This window comes from Rutidosis leptorrhynchoides, chromosome 1 (genome assembly GCF_046630445.1).
Source record: "Rutidosis leptorrhynchoides isolate AG116_Rl617_1_P2 chromosome 1, CSIRO_AGI_Rlap_v1, whole genome shotgun sequence".
Taxonomy (NCBI): domain Eukaryota; kingdom Viridiplantae; phylum Streptophyta; class Magnoliopsida; order Asterales; family Asteraceae; genus Rutidosis; species Rutidosis leptorrhynchoides.
In genome coordinates, this window is record NC_092333.1 from 390,776,561 (window position 1) to 390,800,934 (window position 24,374).

At 29.8% G+C, this 24,374-nt stretch overlaps 1 non-coding gene across 1 annotated transcript; it reads right to left on the reverse strand.

The window, feature by feature from the left end:
• Positions 1–23,576: 23,576 nt before the first annotated feature.
• On the reverse strand, positions 23,577–23,683 carry LOC139887105 (small nucleolar RNA R71). Its single transcript, XR_011772950.1, has one exon. It is a non-coding gene; the product is annotated as a small nucleolar RNA R71 (small nucleolar RNA).
• Positions 23,684–24,374: the final 691 nt, after the last annotated feature.

A 24,374-nucleotide genomic window follows, 5' to 3' on the forward strand; every position in this document is an offset into this window, starting at 1 on the left:
TACGCTAACTGTTTAGCATTGGACACGAAAACTGTCGGTAGAATAAACCAACCGGCTGCTAACTGTTTATGATATTTAATTTGAAATTACTATTTGCATACTATTGATGCATGATTCTTTCAACTTGATGTATTATTATTGTTTTTAAGCACTTGTTGTTATTATAGATACCACCACTTTACAAATAAATAATATACACTGAGATTAACAAACACACCCACTTGATGTTAACTAGTATCGATTTATTTTCCCTGTTACAATATTATTATTACTTGATCAAATATCAATATCAATATTATATGTATATCTATAATTATATGCATTGAATGAGTAATCACTAGAACACCAAATCTCTATCTATATATATACATAACAACTCTTTATCTATATATATACATAACAGAGATATATATTCATCACCACCTATATTCTTTCTCTCCTTTCACCCTTCACCATCTTCCACCAATAACCACCTTCGGTTATAATCACAACAAGAACTACCAACCTTGGTATCACCTTTACAACAACACCCAAGAGCTACCATCGTGAACTACACATCACCCCCACCCTTTTCACTTTCACCACCTCATCGCTAATCTCCCTTTGTCTCTTCATGAACCCAAAAACCGTACAACACCTCACCGTTATCGGTTAACAAACACAACCACCTTTAGAACCATTACACCACCATAATCATCTTCTACTTAGTGCTTACTACCCATTTCTGTTTTGTTCAGTATCTCCACCACAACCAAAACCATCGTAAAGAACTTCTAACTATGAACTACTTCTATTTATTTCTTTCCCTTTTAAATCGATACCCAAACCAAAACAGAAATAATACTATAGCTACTATTATCCTCTTCTGTTTCTTCTTACCTGAATGAAATCCACCACAACCAGTAAAACCACTCCATCATCTGATGTTGCTGCACCCGTTTCCTGTTGAGACCAAAAACAAGCAGCTACAACTATTAATATTGTATCCATTTTGCTATTTCAGTCGATCTATAACCCACCTCAACAAAACTTAAACAACCTTCGAACCATCACCCAAACCATTAAACTCCAAGCTACCACTGCCCATCATCTTCTCTTGCGAATTGATAAACCTGCTGCACCAACGCAAACACACAGAGCAATAAAATTCATACAAACTACTATTACTGTACCACCAGAACTATTTTTCAGATCATAAGTATTTGATTGATAGTTAGGCATAGATATAAAACAGAACTTACAAAAATCTGGAAAATTATTTGTTAAATAATCAGATAAGTTTCGACAATACCGATACGTGATGGCGATGACTACGTCTAAGATTAGGGTTACAGCCATCGTAATTCGGTCGATTATTCCGGTGATGATGTCAACGATCCGTGGTGTGGCGATGTGAGCTGGTATCAACTGGAGGTGAATGAAACCGTGTTCTGTAAGAGTCGTTGAACATCGAGACAAATCCACTTAACAACCCTAACTACAAACAAATTCATAATAAATTACAATTAGGGTTACACAAAAATTATACGAACTCAGGGGAAATTAAAATTGAAATTCCAATTAGTGTAATGTACCGATAGAAATTGGGGGTTTGATAAGGTGAAGATTATGATCTGAAAGTAAAGATAAGATGATGATGATGATGATTGATGATCGAGTGTTCGTTGATGATACTCCCCTCTGCGAATTTCTTCTGCTATCCCGATCTGTTCGATCTAATTTAGAACCCCATTTGCACGCGTAATTCTTTATATTAGGTATTATTATTATTATTATTATTATTATTATTATTATTATTATTATTATTATTATTATTATTATTATTATAAATATCATGATTTTTATAATTATTATCATTTTTATTATTTTATTAAATATAACTATTATTAAAATTTTCATGTCTATTGAATATTATTATAATTAAAATCTCCCTTAATATGTTTTAACTAATACAATATTATAACGTTAATTGAATTATATATATCAAATAAGTATTAAAAATCATTTACTATCTATTATAATTAAAATTACAAATATAATTATTATTATTGTTATTATTATTAAAATTATTATTTATTATTAAAGATAGTATTTTTATTAAAATTTTCATTATTTATAAATTATCATTTTTATTGAAACTATTAATCTAATTATCATTATTAGTATTATTATTATTTTTATCATTAACATAATTTTTATTATTATTAATATTAACATTATTTTTTAAATACATAAAAACATATTTGATACATAATTATATTAATATTACATAAAATATTAAATAAACATTAACAATTATTATATAAATATTATATAATTAATAGGTGAAATTATCTGATTTCAATTAAGTGTTAATATATATATATATATATACGTGTTATAGGTTCGTGAATCCGAGGCCAACCTTATACTTGTTCAATGATGTTATATGTATTTTTACTACAAAATACATTAGGTGAGTATATAGTCCCACTTTTAAAATCTAAATATTTCGGGATGAGAATACATGTATTTTATGTTTTACGATATGGACACAAGTAACTGAAAAATATATTCTACGTTGAGTTGTACCACTGGCATACTTCCCTGTAGCTTGGTAACTAATATTTACAGCGGTATTGTAAACGCGAATCCTGTTGATAGATCTATCGGGCCTGACAACCCCAACCGGACTGGACGACCAGTATTCAACGGTTGCACAGTACTTCGTTTCGTGACTACACTTGGTACAGTGTAGTAAGATTTCATAATAAAGGGAATATGCGACGTGATTAAATGTTAAGTATGGTTACCAAGTGCTCAACCACTTAGAATATTTTTATTAAATGTTTATATATGAAATCTTGTGGTCCATAGTTATTACGCTACTAGCATCAAACCTATATATCTCACCAACTTTATGTTGACTTTTTAAAGCATGTTTATTCTCAGGTACGCATTACGTCTTCCGCTGTGCATTAGCTCATACTAAGAACCTTACTTGGAGTCGATCATCGCAATGGAACCAAATGTTGAAGACTTCGTCCGGGAGGATAAGGTCGAGGTCTTTACATAAATAAAAATAATAAAAGATAAAAATCACCAACGGGAACTGTATCAATCTGGATAGGGGTTCCAGTTTATGTCATCTGTCGGGTTCCACGGTTGGTTATAGGTGTAATGATAGGCTTGGTTGGGGTCGTAGAGAGTAAATGGTGGTCGCATATCGGGCTGGTGTGGCAGATAGTAAGCAGGTTGGGTCGGTACGTAGTTATTTGGTACCTGAGGTGATAGCTAGCTCATGATCTGATGCTGATGATAGTGCCATCTATCATGCTGTCATTGCCTGGAATGATCGTACACATTCTCATCGTGCTATTGCTCGTACTGACTATGTCTAGCCTCGTTTGTCATTTCTACCTCATCTATACGCTGGTAAACATCAGTAACAGCCTCCCTAATGACATCCCTAATGTCATCCGCTTCCTTCATTTCCTCATCTGAACTTCTCTCTACCTGTGGATGAGGGCCCTGTATGGTACTGCCTGATTGCGTCTGCTCTTTAATACCTTTGCACCCTGATAGACCCGCAATACTAAAGTCTCAACCTATTCCATACACACCATCAGTAGACCCCCTTGATACCTATCTACGCCTAAATACTCTCCAATGAGAGTAACAAAAATACCCCCTCCTATTATTCCCCATTCCTGTATTCCTTCCACCATTTTGGACAGATAAAAACCAACACAGTAGAGAATATTAACAAAGCTTCTAGTGTTTCGAATACACTTAAGGTAAAATAAATCGTGTAGAGTCATTTTCTCCTTGTTGTTACATCTTTGTGTAATCGAATTAGCTAAAAATCGATGTATAATACGAAGCTCTGCTTTGTTAATATCTAAATAGGAGTGTCTTCCTCCCCGCGTAAAAACATTATAATTTGACATACGCCTCCAGACGGCGTCAGCGTCAAAATTTCTATCTACCCTTTCACCATGATAAATCAAATTTGTACAATCAGGTAGTAGAAATTCAGCGGGAGTGTAAATCTGTAAAGCCCTGGCCATGTCCAGCATGGACATTCTGTACATCCTACGGCCAAGTAAAAATCTAAGAAAATTCCTATCATCTAACCTAACTACATCCGTATCAAGTGACATAGTACTCATAAGCTCAACACACCATTCCTTATATATAGGCCTACGAATGGTGAATAAACGTTCTCAATCGGGAAAAGAAGAGTTCCCATACCTTTGGATCAGATACTGCCTAACTGAGTTAGCTAGTTGGACCCTTTCCAAAGGATCCCAATCGATTACCCTCGGTACTTCCACATTTTTCGTTACCAGTTTATATTTGTTACTTTGGTACGTCGGGTAATCTCTCCAACTTCGATTAAATCTCAAATTGGGATGCAAAAGCTCTTCATGAATCGTTGAGTGTTCTATTATTGGATGAATCAGAAATTGTACATAGGCATTAACATATTCTTTTTGCGGATCATAATATGGTATGTGTTGATCATTATGATATTGATGTTCTTGTTGTTGTTCCTGTTCAGGTTCTGGTTCATATTGTGGCTCATATTGCATTTTTGGCTGTGGTTCATTTTCAGGTTGTCTGGATGATGATGCACCACCAGATTCGGTATATTTCTGCAAAACACATTAAACACAAAATTTGTGCATCCAAATATGCATTAGTGTTAGCAAAATTACAACTTGAAATAATTACAATGACATGTTTAATCCATAATAAACTCATGCTCATTTTCATAATTTTTCAATTCTACATTTTTTTAAATAAGCATATATGAAAATGTTTACAAAGTTCATAAGCATTCAACTCAAATAACATGTGAAAATAATCATTACTTAGCAATTAAACAAGTTTCAAATGGTATTTACATCAATTTAATCAAGTTCATGAATTTTAGACTTAAAAAGTCCACTTTAATTCTCAAAAATCATGTTTAGGATCATTTAGCTACCTAAACAAGTTACAGTACTTAATTTAGCAATAATTCATGACAAAAATCGGCTATAACCTGTTTATATCAAAAAGTCCCAAATTGCTCAAGAACACAAACCCTAGATTTCTAGAAATTTTGAAGTTTAAGGCTTCAAATCATGTTAAATAGCATCAATCTAGGTTGTACATGCATAATATACTAACAATTTAACTCTACTTACACTAGAAATTAACAAAATCTAATTAGGTAAAAATTAGCTCAATAACACTAAAACTGAAAAATTTAAGAGTTTAGGGGTGAAATTTTTACCTTTTTGCTTCCACATATGAAGAAAGGCATGTTTATAGTGGATTGTAGGACGAAATTTCGTTGAATTTGATGAAAAATTGGTGATTTTAGGGGTGTTTTTGTGGTTGTGTTCGTGTATGTGTGTGTTGATAGTGAGACAGAGAGCACAGCTCGCTGCCTTTATGTTTCTGCCCAGTTATCTGGCCTCATGTGATCGCATGCGTTTACAGGGTAAATCCCATGCGATCGCATGGGTCCCTTTTTTTTATTTATAAAAACTTATACTTTTAAAACAAATAATTATTTAAAAATTAAAATTTTTGTTTCTTTTTAGGATGAGGGCGTTTCGGATCGTTGTCCTAGTTCGTCTCTCGACAAATTTTAAAATTTGTCATTTTTAAGCATTGTTTTAAAAGTAAAGATTTTTGGGTTTTTTTTTTCAATGTTTTTGGCATACTTTAATTCAATAAGATTAAAAATAATGATAATAAAATTTCTCGTCCCTCCCTCGGGTAAAGTAATTTTGGTTCAACGACCTAGTCTTCAACTCACGAAGAATTTTAGAAATCATATTTTTAACTCAATGAAATAAAGTAAATTTTGTTTTTAAATTCACACCAAACTTAAATTTAAAATGCATAATAAAATTTCATACAAATATTATTAATATTTAAATATATTAGTTTTACAAATTTATATTAAAAATATTAAAATATTTAAAAACTTAAATATATTGATTTTAAAAATAATAATTTAATATTAATTTAAAAACAAGGTAAAAAAAATTAAGATTAAAAATCTTTTTGGTCTTTTATCCCACTTTAATCAATCAAATATTATCAAAAATATACGCCCCTCCTTTGGGTAAAGTAATTTAGGCTATTTTACCTAGTTTTACACCTGACGAATTTTTGAAATATTTTTGGATTGATTGATTAAAGATATTTATACCTTAAGAATAAACGGTAAATTTCGCAGTGATGTAATAAATTTTTGTATGATATCAATAATTTCGGTTTCGCATACCTAATTTTATTGAATATCAATTTAATACTTTATAGCGAACGATTCAGCGTTTATTATCAAAAAGGTTAAAAGCAAATGAAAACAAATAAAAGCTGTACATACTTACCTGTGAGATAGAATTCTCAGAGACCTGCTTTAGCTGACTCATAGGAGAGTAGTGTGATTTGGTTTTCCATAGCTACATAAGCGTAACCTCGATTCTTCAATAACTTTTCTTCTAAAAATATGAACGGTCCTTCTCTGCATAGAGTAACAAATTCGGTATTTGAATATGTTTGATTGTTCGAACATTTACCTTCGTGTGACCATTTTCCGCATTTATGACATCTTTCAAGGTGTCGTGCCCTTCTTTTTGTTGCGGATTTTGATTTTCCTTTACCAAAATGTATCTTATGATGATCTTTCCTGAGTTCTTTCCTCACTTCGTCCATTTTTCCTCTTATGTAGGATACCAGTTCACTTGGGAAAGTGTTATTATTATGTTTAGTAATCATAGCGTGTAGTAGTAGACCATGGTTCAGATCAAAGGAATTCTTCATCTCGTAAAACCTAAAAAAATAAAAATTCAGAATGGAGGGAGAAGACTAGTTCTTTAGGGTCTGCTAGGGAAAGAACATTCGGATTCCATTCTCGAGAAATACACGAAAACATAATATCTAACTCTAACAGAAATATATATTATCCTTAAAAAGACTTGATTCTCCCCACACTTAGTTAGCTGTGGTGTTGAAATTGTGATTAACTTCATTGTCAACTTCCATTGGACCATGTATGTAATGTTTAACTCTGTGACCATTAACTTTAAATTCAATTCCATTTGAATTTATTAACTCTATTGTTCCATATGGGAAAACTCTTTTGACTATGAATGGTCCAGACCATCTTGATTTCAATTTTCCAGGAAATAACTTGAATCGTGAATTGAAAAGAAGAACTCTGTCTCGTTCTTTAAATTCTTTTAAACTTCTGATTCTTTTATCATGCCATTGCTTCGTTCTTTCTTTATAGATTAACGAATTTTCATATGCTTCATGTCTTAATTCTTCTAATTCGTTTAGTTGACTTAACCGTAGACGTCCGGCTTCATGCAAATCAAGATTACATGTCTTCAAAGCCTAAAATGCTTTGTGCTCAATTTCTACTGGAAGATGACATGCTTTTCCGTAAATGAGTTTAAAAGGTGTGGTACCAATTGGAGTTTTGTAGGCTGTTCTAAAAGCCCGGAGTGCATCCTTCAATTTTATGGACCATTGATAGTGCTCCAAATGAACATATATTTAGTCGCAATATCCTTCCAATATGTAAAGCTTTTAGTTGCAATTGTTCTATTTTTATGTAATATTCGTTTAAATAAATAAGTGCGAAGACAAAAGAAGAAAACGAGGATTTGAAGACGCAAATGACCGAAAAGCTCAAATGTACAAGATATAATTCAAGTGGTTCAATTTATTGATGAGAAACATCTCAAAATTACAAGAGTACGAGCTGCAAAACGCAAAGTACAAGATATTAAATTACACGAAAGGACGTTCGAAAAACCGGAATCGGGACCTGAGCCAACTATCAACGTGCGACGCAACAGAGCTAAAATTACAAGTCAACTATGCACAAGAATATAATATAATATTTAAATAATTATATAAATTATTTATATATTATATATTATATTAAATAACGTCGACAAACTAGCAAACAAAAAATATGTGATCTGGATCTGACGGCCATGCGATCGAATGAGAAATAGGCATAAAACTCATGCGAGTGCATGAGCCCATGCGAGTGCATGAGACTTGCACTAAAATCTCATGCGACCGCATGAGTTACTGTAGCAGGCCACATTCAATAAATTCGCCAGTTTTCTGCGAGTAAAAAGGACATCCTTTTCTTTTCCTCATTCAATGTAATATATATTTATATTATAATTTTAATTTAAGTTAATTTTAATAATAATTGGGTTATTGTGAGAAATGTTTTACGGGTTTTAAGTTGAAATTCTGTTCGTGCAACGCTACGCGATTAATCACCACTGTAAGCTATGTTCTTCCTTTTTAAATTAATGTCTCGTAACTAAGTTATTATTATGCTTATTTGAGCCGAAGTAATCGTGATGTTAGACTAAATATTAAGACGGGGTTATTAGATTTTGTACCATAATTAAGGTTTGGACAAAAGACCGACACTTGTGGACATTGGACTATGACTATTAATAGATAAGGGGTATTGTCTAATTGAGCGACAACTCATTGGAACCTATCGAACCTATCTTCAAATTAGTTAATCTAATAATAATTAAAATGATTATGTATGTCCTATTTAGTGACGTTTATACGACATCTTTTACGATCATTTAATTAATTATTCGGGTTGGGTAATTGATTATTCATTCGGATCAAGTGGGTAAATTAATATTCATATCTCATTCAAACAGGGGTGGATTACATACAAGGATAATTGGTGTAATTGTTAACAAAGTATTAAAACCTTAGATTACGCGCAGTCGATAATGAAAGGACCCGTTCATATACGTTATAAACGATTCACAATAGTTGATTACATTGCGAGGTATTTGACCTCTATATGATACATTTTACAAACATTGCATTCGTTTTTAAAAGACAAACTTTCTTTACATCGAAAATTGACAGGCATGCATACCATTTCATAATATCCACTATCCAACTATAAATTAATTTAATAATAATCTTTGATGAACTCAATGACTCGAATGCAACGTTCTTCGAAATATGCTATGAAAGACTCCAAGTAATATCTTTAAAATGAGTAAATGCACAGCGGAAGATTTCTTAAACACCTGAGAATAAACATGCTTTAAAGTGTCAACCAAAAGGTTGGTGAGTTCATTAGTTTATCATAATCATTTATTTCCATCATTTTAATAGACCACAAGAATTTCAGTTCCAGTTCTCATAAATATGCGTCCCATGCATAGAGACAAAAATAATCATTCATATGGTGAACACCTGGTAACCGACATTAACTAGATAAGAATATCCCCTATCATTCCGGGATCCTTCTTCGGACATGATATAAAAAAAGGGGCATATTCGATTTCGATAATTCAACCATAGAATGTAGTTTCACGTACTTGTGTCTATTTTGTAAATTATTTATAAAAATTGCGCATGTATTCTCAGCCCAAAAATATAAAGGGTAAAAAGGCAAATGAAACTCACCATACTGTATTTCGTAGTAAAAATACATATAACGTCATTGAACAAGTGCAATGTTGGCCTCGGATTCACGAACCTAAATTAATTATATATATTTATGTGTTGGTCAATATTTGTCTAACAAATTAGGTCAAGTCATAATGTACCACAATCCTAATGCTCGAGACTAATATGCAAAAGTCAACAAAAGTAAATTTGACTCAAAATAATTTCCAAAAATCTATACATGATTAATATATAGTTTAAATATTGTCGTTTTATATTTTTAAATATTTTTAAAAGATTTATTAGAGTAAATAATATAATTTATTTATTAATAAATAAAATTTTATATTAAATTTATATAATAAAATATACTTTTATATATATTAAGTAATAAAATTTATAGGGTTCATTTAATATCATAAAGATAATATGATAGGTATTATTAAAGTAAGTTATTACACGTAGTAAAATATGTTTGTATCACATATTTATTTGATAAAATAATATCTATAATGATAGTAAGTAAAAGTTGTATTATTTTGTAATAATAATTATTATTATAAAAATATCAATATTTATAATTACTAATATGACATTATGATAAAACGATAATTCTAATTATGATAACTTTAATATTTACGATAATTTTTAATATTATCTTTAAAATAATAATTCTATTTAAAATAATAATAATAATAATAATAATATTTTATAGTAACAATGACATTTCTTTTAAAATGATAATTTTTGTTAAAATGATAGTTTTAATACTAACGATACTTTTAATAATAATAGTAATGATAAAAATAATAAGAACGATAATTTTATCTAAATCAATATCTTATAATATTTTAATTTCATCATGATACTCTTACTCATTATTTCCTAATCATTTTGTTTAATAGCTTTTAATCATCTTTTATATCGTGTTCATAATAATGATAATAATAGTAATCAAAATAATTAGGTGTTACAAATATTTGTTTTAATTACACTAATATTAATAATGATAGTTACTATAACATTATTAACGATAATACTAATAATTATCTTAATGATAATATAGTAATAATAATAATAACAATAACAATAACCATTTTTAAATAATGATATATATATTAATAATGATAAAAATAATAATAATACTAATACTAATAATAATAATAATAATAATAATAATAATAATAATAATAATTGGATAATAATAATAATACTAATTATAACTTTAACGATAATAACGATAGTAATAATAAAACAAAATAACAATTTTTAATGATAAATCCCTTTTATTGATAAAGATAATAATAATCATAATAATAAGATAAAACTAGAACGACGATAAAAATGACGATAATAATAATCATTTTTAATAAAAATATCAAAAATTCAATTGATTATAACTTCTAATCCGTTCATCGAAACCATTCGATATCTAAAGGAAAAGTTCTTAATTTTTCGCTAGCTTTCCAAGGACATGCATATATTATACCTTATCTCAACCGCAAGTGTAACTAATTCAAGATTCAACCTAACCTGTCTAAGGGCAATATCAAAAGTACAAGCATGCATAATCCTAAATACTCGAGCACTAGTCAGGGATACACTATTAGTATGTAAAAGTTAAATTATGAGTACTCACGTATCAATATTGAGATTCAATATTGCAGGAAAGGTAGGTAGACGCAACAGAAATGATAAACACTATATTGACCTCACGAGCATACCCATGAACCATACTCAATCACCTCCATAGCTATAACCCATAATTTCCTTAATCATATCCTACTCGAAAAACAATTTCGAAACCACTCGGACAGCACTCCGTCGTAATATTTTATGTATACTAATAAAATCTTGAAATAATACGGAGTAAATATATATATGTAAATCGATTGAGAGAGTTTAGAGAAAAATATTTTCAAGTTTCTATGAAATAATAAAACCTATTGAATTCTATTTATAATAGATTTTTGGATTATTATAGTGAATTATTAAAGTATGAATTATTAAAGTGAATTATTAAAGTATAAATTATTAAAGTGAATTATTAAAGTGAATTATTAAAGTATGAATTATTAAAGTGAATTATTAAAGTTAAAGTAAAGTAAAAATAAAGTAAAGGTAAAGTTTAAGTATAGTAAAAGTATAAAACTATGTACGTATAATACGCGTATAAATATATATAATATTAATTTAAATCGTTATATATATTTAATAAAATATAAATATCGTTATCTTTATCATACTAGTTAAGTAATGAGTTGTCAAAAGTGGTTCTAGATATTTATAAAAGTTATATACGTTTTAATAATAAAGTTCTTTTTAAACTGAAAACGTTTTTGTACGTTTGAAACTAAATAGATCAATCGAGTCTTTATGAGATTCAATCTTCCACTATCCTTTGTCTAGTTCTCAATGATTGACAATTTGTTCTTATTTATAAATCACTTTACCATTTTCTGAATATTTTTAAAATGGAAAGATTTCTCAAATCAACGTGGGCCTTTCAACAGACACTTGTAATCATAATTCAATATATCTGATAATTCAATCATTTGATCTTATCTTCTAATTCCATTGATAAACATTTTAAAACAGATACAATCATATAAAGTATTTAATCTAATATTTTGTTTACGTTTCAAGTTATAATATATATACACATATACATATATAATCATATTCGTTTAATGGTTCGTGAATCGTTGGAACTTGGTCGAGGTTGAATGGATGTATGAACATAGTTTAAAATTCTTGAAATTTAACTTAACAAATATTGCTTATCGTGTCGGAAACATATAAAGATTAAAGTTTAAATTTGATTGAAAATTTCCGGGTTGTCACAGTACCTACCCGTTAAAGAAATTCCGTCCCGAAATTTGAGTGGAAAGGTCGTGAATGATAATAAGTATGTTTTCATGATGCATACGGGCTGAAAATTAGAGTTTTATCATCAGCGAATAATTTGGATAAACAATCCATTTATATGAAGAGTACGAATGAAGCTAACATAGAAGAGTGAAATGAGTAAGTGTAGATTCATCTTATCATTTGACGTAGATATGATTGATTCCCAGATTTCAATGGATTTGAAGAAAATATTCTTAATAAGATTTGACTCTCCGGTAATCAAGGGAATTAGGATCCGCTTTAAATGCGATCGTCCATTATAATTGTTCTGTCAGAGATTTTCTTATAAATTCACCTCCTTCGTTTCCTTATAACTCACACCTTTTGTTGATGTATTTTATGCAAGTCCCTAGACATCTACCCACGTCCATTGCAGGTACAACAATTTACAGGCCACCATGATTGCTCGTTATTATCTTATCCGTGTTTGTATGTGGTTACAGGAACTGCAAGAACGAGATTTAGATGTTTGACTATGTTAGACTTAGTCAGACGTACGAGTGAAGCCTCACTAGTACGGCTGACAGGCTCATACGCACGGTTGATGCTGAGCTAAGTCACAATTACAAAATAAATGAGAAGACACGAGTGAGTGATCACTCGTACGACTGATGAAGCTAGCTCGTACGTATGATGAATGAATTGTATGGGTGAGTCAACAGCAGGGGTATATAAAGTCTTATGTTCTTCTTTTTAGGTGAGCTCCTCCGATTCTTTTTTAGTGAGCTCCTCTGATTCTCTCTCAGTCCAAATCACCCAGGTGGTGAATAATAGCTCTAGGTGTTGATCTAATCACACTTGATTTAGTTATGGTTTGACTAAATTAATCAAAAAAAAAAAAACTTAACCTATTCACTAGAGGGTTTGATTCACTTATTCTGCCATTATGTGAGTTAAATCTGTTGATTTCTAAGTTCCTAGTCATGTTTCATCACCTTCTATTCTTTCCCCCTCAACTCATATTTTAAAGTATTCATCAATATGCTCCATCCAGTCCTGATTCTCGATATACTTCTAACTTTCATATCGGTCATTCTTCTTTTTCATCTACCACCGGAAGAATCTATTTACTTCTACTATACTCTTGGGTTTATAGTGTTTCTAGTTCTCCCGTGTCTTTATATTGCTATATGCATCGATATATATGGTTTATAATTTCTGGTTTGTCGTTGGGCTTTACATGTTCCCTTATATTTCAAAGTCTTTGTTTCTGTCTTCTATAATCATTATCATTCACAGTTAATGCTCTCTTTTATTTTCTGCAATTTATACCCCAATTTCTATTTCGGAGTTTTGTCCTTTTGTTTCTTCTTCTTGCGATTAAGCACCGCTTGTAATGGTCCAGAATTCACAGATATGAATTTCGGAATGAACATTGTTAATGTTCTAGGAAGGAAATTGTGATGGCACGATCTTGACTTGTCAAATTACTAGAATACCTTGGAAAAGGCCGAATCATCAAGAAATATTTTCTTGATATTTTAGAGGTTAAATAGAATACAAGAGTCATATAACATGGCACATGATGATGTTATGATCTGTGAATCATCACGTTCCATTTAGAAACTCAGCATGACTTACTGTAATATAATCACATTGATCAAGTGTCATTATATTATACTAATTCATGCTTCAGTTCCCAACACTACTTCAAAATATTCCTATTTTAAACTTGAATGTTTCAGAATTTAGAAACTAAAATAGTTTCTTTTATGATGTAATACAGATAGCGCGAAGAGGTAAATGATTTCAAATAAGAAAAATTAAGAAAATATCTTCAGAAATATGGAGGATATTTATAATGAAAGATATGATGATATTTTAGAATTTCTAATATCAGATGATGATGATGAAGAGTATTGTCTGCAGGGGTTTAGAGTCAGGAGCAAGGTATTCGTTAATGACTTCAGCAGGTACTGAATCATTTGGATCCTTTGAAGTCGGGTTCAGTCTTTGTAATTTGTCCACAGCCTCCTTCCTACTTTGTTCAATCCATTTTCCAGTTCCAAAACTTCTCTTTTTCTGCGCTTTGCCAGCACACTTCATCATTATCATCCAGCTTTTGCCGTTTAAAGTCGTTTATAGTTTTTGCTGCTTCATCAGCATTTTTTTTCTTTTTCGGAGAACCAATTCGTAGTTTGGAGTGTTTTTCAGAAACTTCACATTCAAATTAAGTCCAGAAGATAGACGTTATATATACACATATAACTGTTGGCGTAGACATGCTGTGAGATTTCAAAATACTGATTGCTAATTCCCAATGATTCATATGGTAATTCTCATTACAAGATGCGAATGAGTAAATGATGGGGTTTCAATGAATAATTATAATGACTTTTTGGAGAGGCTAAAGTCAAAGGGTAATGAAGTTGTTGGTACATCTGCTAATAATGTGGTGGAATGTAAAAGGTTTCCTGGTAACGATGGTGTATATCTCAAGGTTATAATAACGTTAGTCTGACTGAAAAGTCGAAGTTGACTTGCTGGAGCTGTGACAAAACTGGCTACTTTGAATAGGAGTCGCAAAGTTATTTTTGCTAATAAATGCCAAAGAATCTGACGCGGATACGTTGTTTAAACTTTTACTTTGGTTTCAAGAGTTTTTCGGGTACATAACTGTGGGTAACATGTGGTTGGATCATCATCTCGATTGCTCATCATTCGAAGTGTCTTCAGAAATTTTCGAAGGGTTTGAACACATATTGTAATCGTTAACATACATTTGATGTTCTAACACAATTTTGAAGTCAAATATAGCTTGTGAAAGATGTAAGGATCTAAGAGTGATGATTTTGGTCATATCTCAAGTTGAATTTTGAGATTTCAAAATCAGAATATGTAATTAAATTTTGAATGAGTATGGTTGTTTTGATTTCTATAAAAGAATGTATATTGTTGTGAAAGTAGGGAGTATGATGGATGATTTGCTGAATCAGATTCGAAGAATGTAACATATTAATTGTGAATTTAAATATCTCTCGGGTATTACCTACCTGTTAAAAAAAATTTCACAATTAATATTTTGTACAAAAGAATTTTATTACAGTCTTTATGAAAATATATATATGTATATTTTCTTCAGATGTAACATAGACTTAATGAGTTAATGTTAAATTAAACTCATTTGATTTACGGTTGAAACTAGAATTGAATAATCCCTAAAGGCTTTAAAAAGTACATAACTTTTACGCAGTATTTCTTTAATGACATTGAAATTATGAATCAATACTTCGTTATTTGTTGATGTATGATGCTCGGTTCGTGGAATTCTTGTGAATTTCGCAAAGTACGAATGATGTTATCTGAAAAGTTTCGGGTACATCGATGATGAAAGTGTAAAATCAAATATATACTTGATTTATTATGAATTGGAATTTTGTTGAATTGCGACAGAGATTGTAGTTAACGCTGGTTAAGTTGCGGCCGAAGGACTTACATTATTGCATATTTGTAATATGAATTAACCGAGTAGTTAAGATTCACACACAATAGCTTAGCACGGAAAGATTTATTTCAAAATATATATATATATATATATATATATATATATATATATATATATATATATATATATATATATGTATATATATATATATATAATATACATATAATTTCTTCAGAGGGAATGAGTTAATTCTTCATAACTCGTTGATACAATATACACGTTATTGATTCGTAATGATGTCCACAGTGATTCTTAAACTGATAGAGTTTGTGATGTTATCTGTGTTGTTGATTCGGATGTTGACTGTACTGACGATGCTGGTAACGCTGACGGTACTGTTGATGCTGTTGGTAAAGCAAGTTTAGCTTGTTAATCACACACCATTTTTGTCAGGGTTTCTACTCTCCCTTCTATCATTTTGGTTCGCTTAACTGATTTATGGTTAGGGCTAGATTAGATAATCTCTAAGACTTTAGAGATTACATAATCGCTGCGGAATGTTTCTCCAATTAAGTTATGAATTAATACTTCGTCAGTTATTGTTGTTGGTACTCCTTAGTATCTATGGTGCGTATGACGTTGATGCTCGTGGGACAGATTGTGAAGTTGAGGTTTACGACGCGGTTATGGTTGGAGGTGGTAATGGTACTGTTGGCGTTGATGATGGTGGTACTAGTTATGCTGCTGATGCTGCTGCTGGTATTTGTAATCTCTGCACCATATTCTCCAAAGCCACTACCCGAGCGCGAAGCTCGTTGACTTCTCCTATTACACTGGGGTGATTGTCAGTTCGGACGAGCGGATAAATAAAATCTAAAATTTGATGTAATATATAATCGTGACGAGATACTCTGGAAATGAGCGAGAAAATGGTGTTTCGGACAGGTTCGCCGGTAAGTGCTTCAGGTTCTTCGTCAAGAGGGCAATGTGGTGGATGGAAGGGATCACCTTCTTCTTGTCTCCAATGATTGAGGAGGCTACGAACCCATCCCCAATTCATCCAGAATAGGTGATGACTGATTGGTTGATCTATTCCGATCACACTGCTTTTGGAGCTTAAATGGGATTCCATTTCGGAATCTGAGTGACTTGAACTGATGACGAATTCCATTTCGTACGATTGGATAAAGGATTTTTTTTTTTTCGATATGAAATGCTTTTGGCTAACGGATGGTATTCTAATTACATAGAATATATATATATATATATATATATATATATATATATATATATATATATATATATATATATATATATATATATATATATATCAAAAGATTTTGTAGATTACGGAGGACTTTGTGGGATATGTCAGGCAAAGTTTAAAGTAACAGATACGATAAGATATGATTTAGCAGATATGCTAAGATATGAATTTTTGTCTATACACTATTCATGCAATCAATGCAGCAAGACGTGTCTTAGACTAAAAATGATAAGCAGGTAATTTCCTGAGGATGATAAGTAGTTAATTTTCGACACAAAATGATAAGCAAAACTTTTGACATGCAGACATGGTCGAAGTTCAGACTCACTAATGCATCCTATCGACTTATCAGTTAGACACACTAATGCAGACCTGGTTCGCTAAGACCACCGCTCTGATACCAACTGAAAGGACCCGTTCATATACGTTATACACGATTCACAATAGTTGATTACATTGCGAGGTATTTGACCTCTATATGATACATTTTACAAACATTGCATTCGTTTTTAAAAGACAAACTTTCTTTACATCGAAAATTGACAGGCATTCATACCATTTCATAATATCCACTATCCAACTATAAATTGATTTAATAATAATCTTCGATGAACTCAATGACTCGAATGCAACGTTCTTCGAAATATGCTATGAAAGACTCCAAGTAATATCTTTAAAATGAGCAAATGCACAGCGGAAGATTTCTTTAACACCTGAGAATAAACATGCTTTAAAGTGTCAACCAAAAGGTTGGTGAGTTCATTAGTTTATCATAATCATTTATTTCCATCATTTTAATAGACCACAAGAATTTCATTTCCAGTTCTCATAAATATACGTCCCATGCATAGAGACAAAAATAATCATTCATATGGTGAACACCTGGTAACCGACATTAACTAGATAAGAATATCCCCTATCATTCCGGGATCCTTCTTCGGACATGATATAAAAAAGGGGCATATTCGATTTCGATAATTCAACCATAGAATGTAGTTTCACGTACTTGTGTCTATTTTGTAAATCATTTATAAAAATTGCGCATGTATTCTCAGCCCAAAAATATAAAGGGTAAAAAGGCAAATGAAACTCACCATACTGTATTTCGTAGTAAAAATACATATAACGTCATTGAACAAGTGCAATGTTGGCCTCGGATTCACGAACCTAAATTAATTATATATATTTATGTGTTGGTCAATATTTGTCTAACAAATTAGGTCAAGTCATAGTGTACCACAATCCTAATGCTCGAGACTAATATGCAAAAGTCAACAAAAGTAAATTTGACTCAAAATAATTTCCAAAAATCTATACATGATTAATATATAGTTTAAATATCGTCGTTTTATATTTTTAAATATTTTTAAAAGATTTATTAGAGTAAATAATATAATTTATTTATTAATAAATAAAATTTTATATTAAATTTATATAATAAAATATACTTTTATATATATTAAGTAATAAAATTTATAGGGTTCATTTATTATCATAAAGATAATATGATATGTATTATTAAAGTAAGTTATTACACGTAGTAAAATATGTTTGTATCACATATTTATTTGATAAAATAATATCTATAATGATAGTAAGTAAAAGTTGTATTATTTTGTAATAATAATTATTATTATAAAAATATCAATATTTATAATTACTAATATGACATTATGATAAAACGATAATTCTAATTATGATAACTTTAATATTTACGATAATTTTTAATATTACCTTTAAAATAATAATTCTATTTAAAATAATAATAATAATAATGATATTTTATAGTAACAATGACATTTCTTTTAAAATGATAATTTTTGTTAAAATGATAGTTTTAATACTAACGATACTTTTAATAATAATAGTAATGATAAAAATAATAAGAACGATAATTTTATCTAAATCAATATCTTATAATATTTTAATTTCATCATGATACTCTTACTCATTATTTCCTAATCGTTTCGTTTAATAGCTTTTAATCGTCTTTTATATCGTGTTCATAATAATGATAATAATAGTAATCAAAATAATTAGGTGTTACAAATATTTGTTTTAATTACACTAATATTAATAATGATAGTTACTATAACATTATTAACGATAATACTAATAATTATCTTAATGATAATATAGTAATAATAATAATAACAATAACAATAACCATTTTTAAATAATGATATATATATATATATATATATTAATAATGATAATAATAATAATAATACTAATACTAATAATAATAATAATAATAATAATAATAATAATAATTGGATAATAATAATAATACTAATTATAACTTTAACGATAATAACGATAGTAATAATAAAACAAAATAACAATTTTTAATGATAAATCCCTTTTATTGATAAAGATAATAATAATCATAATAATAAGATAAAACTAGAACGACGATAATAATAATCATTTTTAATAAAAATATCGAAAATTCAATTGATTATAACTTCTAATCCGTTCATCGAAACCATTCGATATCTAAAGGAAAAGTTCTTAATTTTTCGCTAGCTTTCCAAGGACATGCATATATTATACCTTATCTCAACCGCAAATGTAACTAATTCAAGATTCAACCTAACCTGTCTAAAGGCAATATCAAAAGTACAAGCATGCATAATCCTAAATACTCGAGCACTAGTCAGGGATACACTATTAGTATGTAAAAGTTAAATTATGAGTACTCACGTATCAATATTGAGATTCAATATTGCAGGAGAGGTACGTAGACGCAACGGAAATGATAAATGCTATATTGACCTCACGAGCATACCCATGAACCATACTCAATCACCTCCATAGCTATAACCCATAATTTCCTTAATCCTATCCTACTCGAAAAACAATTTCGAAACCACTCGGACAGCACTCCGTCGTAATATTTTATGTATACTTATAATATCTTGAAATAATACGGAGTAAATATATATATGTAAATCGATTGAGAGAGTTTAGAGAAAAATATTTTCAAGTTTCTATGAAATAATAAAACCTATTGAATTCTATTTATAATAGATTTTTGAATTATTAAAGTGAATTATTAAAGTATGAATTATTAAAGTGAATTATTAAAGTATGAATTATTAAAGTGAATTATTAAAGTATGAATTATTAAAGTGAATTATTAAAGTTAAAGTAAAGTAAAAATAAAGTAAAGGTAAAGTTTAAGTATAGTAAAAGTATAAAACTATGTACGTATAATACGCGTATAAATATATATAATATTAATTTAAATCATTATATATATTTAATAAAATAAAATATAAATATCGTTATCTTTATCATACTAGTTAAGTAATGAGTTGTCAAAAGTGGTTCTAGATATTTATAAAAGTTATATACGTTTTAATAATAAAGTTCTTTTTAAACTGAAAATGTTTTTGTACGTTTGAAACTAAATAGATCAATCGAGTCTTTATGAGATTCAATCTTCCATTATCCTTTGTCTAGTTCTCAATGATTGACAATTTATTCTTATTTATAAATCACTTTACCATTTTCTGAATATTGTTAAAATGGAAAGATTTCTCAAATCAACGTGGGCCTTTCAACAGACACTTGTAATCATAATTCAATATATCTGATAATTCAATCATTTGATCTTATCTTCTAATTCCATTGATAAACATTTTAAAACAGATACATTCATATAAAGTATTTAATCTAATATTTTGTTTACGTTTCAAGTTATAATATATATACACATATACATATATAATCATATTCGTTTAATGGTTCGTGAATCGTTGGAACTTGGTCGAGGTTGAATGGATGTATGAACATAGTTTAAAATTCTTGAAATTTAACTTAACAAATATTTCTTATCGTGTTGGAAACATATAAAGATTAAAGTTTAAATTTGATTGAAAATTTCCGGGTTGTCACAGATAACCTGGTGTAATTATTAACAAAGTATTAAAACCTTGTTACAGTTCGAATCCCTAATTAGTTGGAATATTTGACTTCGGGAATAAGGTTAATTTGACGAGCATTTTATAATTATGACCGATGGACTATTATGGACAAAAACAAAATAGGTATCAAATAATCTAGGACAGAGGACAATTAACCCGGGTAACAATTAATTAAAATCAAAACGGTAAACATCATGATTACGAAAGTTTAAATAAGCATAATACTTTTATTTCATATTTCATCGTACCTTTATTTACTGTCATTTTAATTACTGCAATTTACTTTATCGCAATTTAAATTCTGTCATTTATATTATCGTCATTTATCTTTACGCTTTATTTAAAATCGACAAACCGGTCATTAAACGGTAAAAACCCCCTTTTATAATAATATTACTATATATAATTATATATATTTTATATAAATATAGTTGTTAAAAATATAGCGTTAAACTCAGCTAGCTCCCTGTGGAATGAACCGCACTTACTAAAACTACACTACTCTACGATTAGGTACACTACCTATAAGTGTTGTAGCAAGGTTTAGGTATATCCACTCTATAAATAAATAAATAACTTGTGTAAAATTGTATCGTATTTGTATCGTATTTCGTAGTAAAAATATAACTATTTCGTATACACCTCTACACACATCAAGTATTTTTGGTGCCGCTGCCGGGGACTGCTTAAACACCGAAATCGAAACGCTATATATTTAAAAAAAAGATTTTTAATAAGTTTTAATTTACTTTTGTAAAAATACGTTTTAAATATTAAAAATACAAAAATATAAAAATAAAAAACAAAATATATATATTTTTAAGAGTTGTTCAAAATATAAAAAAAAAATTAAAAAGTTTGTATTTTTTTTTGGTTACAAAAACTAATAGGTAGTTTTTTAAGAAAAAATTAAGTTTCTATTTAATTTATATAAATATTTTATATAAATATTAAAACAGAAAAAAAAATATAATAATTGTATTCGGGCCCGAACACTGTAGCAGCCCAACTATCTGGCCCGATTTCTGGATCCATGCGACCGCATGGAAAATTAACCCTCAACTCATGCGATTGCATGAGCTGAGGTGACACGTCTGAAACCTAGGACAGCCGAATTAGGGTTAAGATTATTAATTATTATTATTATTAATTACCTAATTAGGGTTTATTTTAATAATAATTTAGATTAGTTGTTATTTAATTTGTATTTTAAGTTTTATTTAGTTTTATTAATTATATAAAAATCAATACTTTTATAAAATAATAATATAAAAATAATATTTTTATAAAAATTGTAATTTTTTTACAACTTTAAGTTTTATTTTTATATTTTATATCTTTTTATTCGTAATTTGTATTTTTCGTTCGTATTTAGTTTTAAGTCTAGTTTTTGCCGTAGTTATTTTATATTTCTAGATTTTTAGGTTTTGCCGTAAAATCCCTTAAGTGCTTTTTCTTTAGACTAAGATTTAGGTGCTTTAGAATTTTGCGACGCCGTTTTAAGTTTTAGTGCCTTTTTAAGTAATTGCCGTTTTTGGATATAGAATTCCTTTAAGCTTTAATACCTTTAGACGTAAGTTTTAATATTTAGTTTTTTGACTTTTAAGTTTCGACGCTGCGATTTTCTTATTTTTCGACGATTATTTTTTGACCTTTTATTTTTTCGACGTTTTTCGATGCGCTCTTTTTCTTTCTTATTTCTCGACGCTCTATTTTTTAGTACATAGAATTTTCTATTTCTTCTCTAAAATTTCAAAACGAAAAATTATTTTAAGTAGTTAAATTGATAGACATCCAAAATTTTCTGGTTCGTAGTAATAGTTGGATTTGTTAGTGGCGAGTTGTGGGCTTCCGATTTAAACGGTCCTGGCTACCTGCTGCATCTATTGGCTATTCGAAACGTGGCAAAATCAGAAAAGTCTATTAATTTAATAGCTTATATAATTTTTATCTTTTATAACTAATAGGATATTCAGTGAATGCACCGAGCAAAACGTTCACCACCTTTCATACGTTCACCACCTGTAACTCGATCAAGACATCTAGCTAATATTGCCGCTGTTGATTTTTCTTTAGAATTATCATCAAGTCGACCAAGTACTCCAATACAAATTTCCGATAATCCATTTTTTGAACCCGACTTCACTACCGAGTTCAAGGACAATTCCAAGATCCAGAACCACTAATCATTCCTCCTGAACCATAAACCGTTAAATCAGAATTCTCTAGTGATTCGTATTCAACAAATTCAATTATGGAAGTAACGGAACCTCTAAGTATGGAAGACCGAATGAGAGCCACACGCACAGGCCAAGGTGACGCCATTATTAAGCCAGATATTAATGCACCAGATTATGAAATTAAAGGAAAAATCCGACACATGGTAACTAATCAATGCCAATATAGTGGTACGCCAAAAGAAGATCCAAACGAACATCTTCGAACCTTCAATAGGATCTGTACTCTATTTAAAATCAGAGAAGTTGAGGATGAACAGATCTATCTCATGTTGTTTCCATGGACTTTAAAGGGAGAAGCCAAAGATTGGTTAGAATCGTTACCTGAAGGGGCGATTGATACATGGGATGTTTTAATTGAAAAATTTCTTAAACAATTCTTTCCGGCATCTAAAGCCGTGAGACTTCGAGGAGAAATTGTTACGTTCGCGCAAAAGCCAAATAAAACATTATATGAGGCGTGGAAAAGATTTGAAAAATTGTTAAGAGGATGTCCGCAACACGGTTTAGATACTTATCAAATAGTACAAATATTCTACCACGGTATCGACATTGCTACACGAAAAGACATCGACATAGCAGCTGGTGGTTCCATTATGAAGAAAACCGACACTGAAGCTTATAAAATTATTAATAACACAGCCTCTCACTCACATGAGTGGCATCAGGAAAAATATATTTTTCGTTCATCTAAAGCAGCTAGAGCCGATTCTAGCCATGACTTTGATTCCGTTTCCACAAAAATAGATGCTTTCGAAAGACGAATGGAAAAGATGACTAAAGATATTCACGCAATACGAATTATTTATGAGCAATGCGGTGGACCACACTTAATGAAAGATTGTCACATCGAACAAACGATGGAACAACGTGAGAATGTTTCCTATATGAACCAAAGGCCGGGAAATAATTATCAAAATAATTATCAACCCCCAAGGCCAAACTTCAATCGAAATCAAAACATTCTTTACAATCCAGATGGGCCAAACAATAACTCGTACAACCAACAAATTCCGAATAACCAACCAACTCAAAACAACACTTTCAATCAACAAAAACCTAGCTTGTATAAACCACCACAACAAACCGAAGAGAAAAAGCCAAATCTGGAAGAAATGATGGCAAAGCTAATGGAATCTCAAACACAATTTATTACATCTCAAACCCAAACAAATGAGAGGTTTGATCAGTCATTAAGA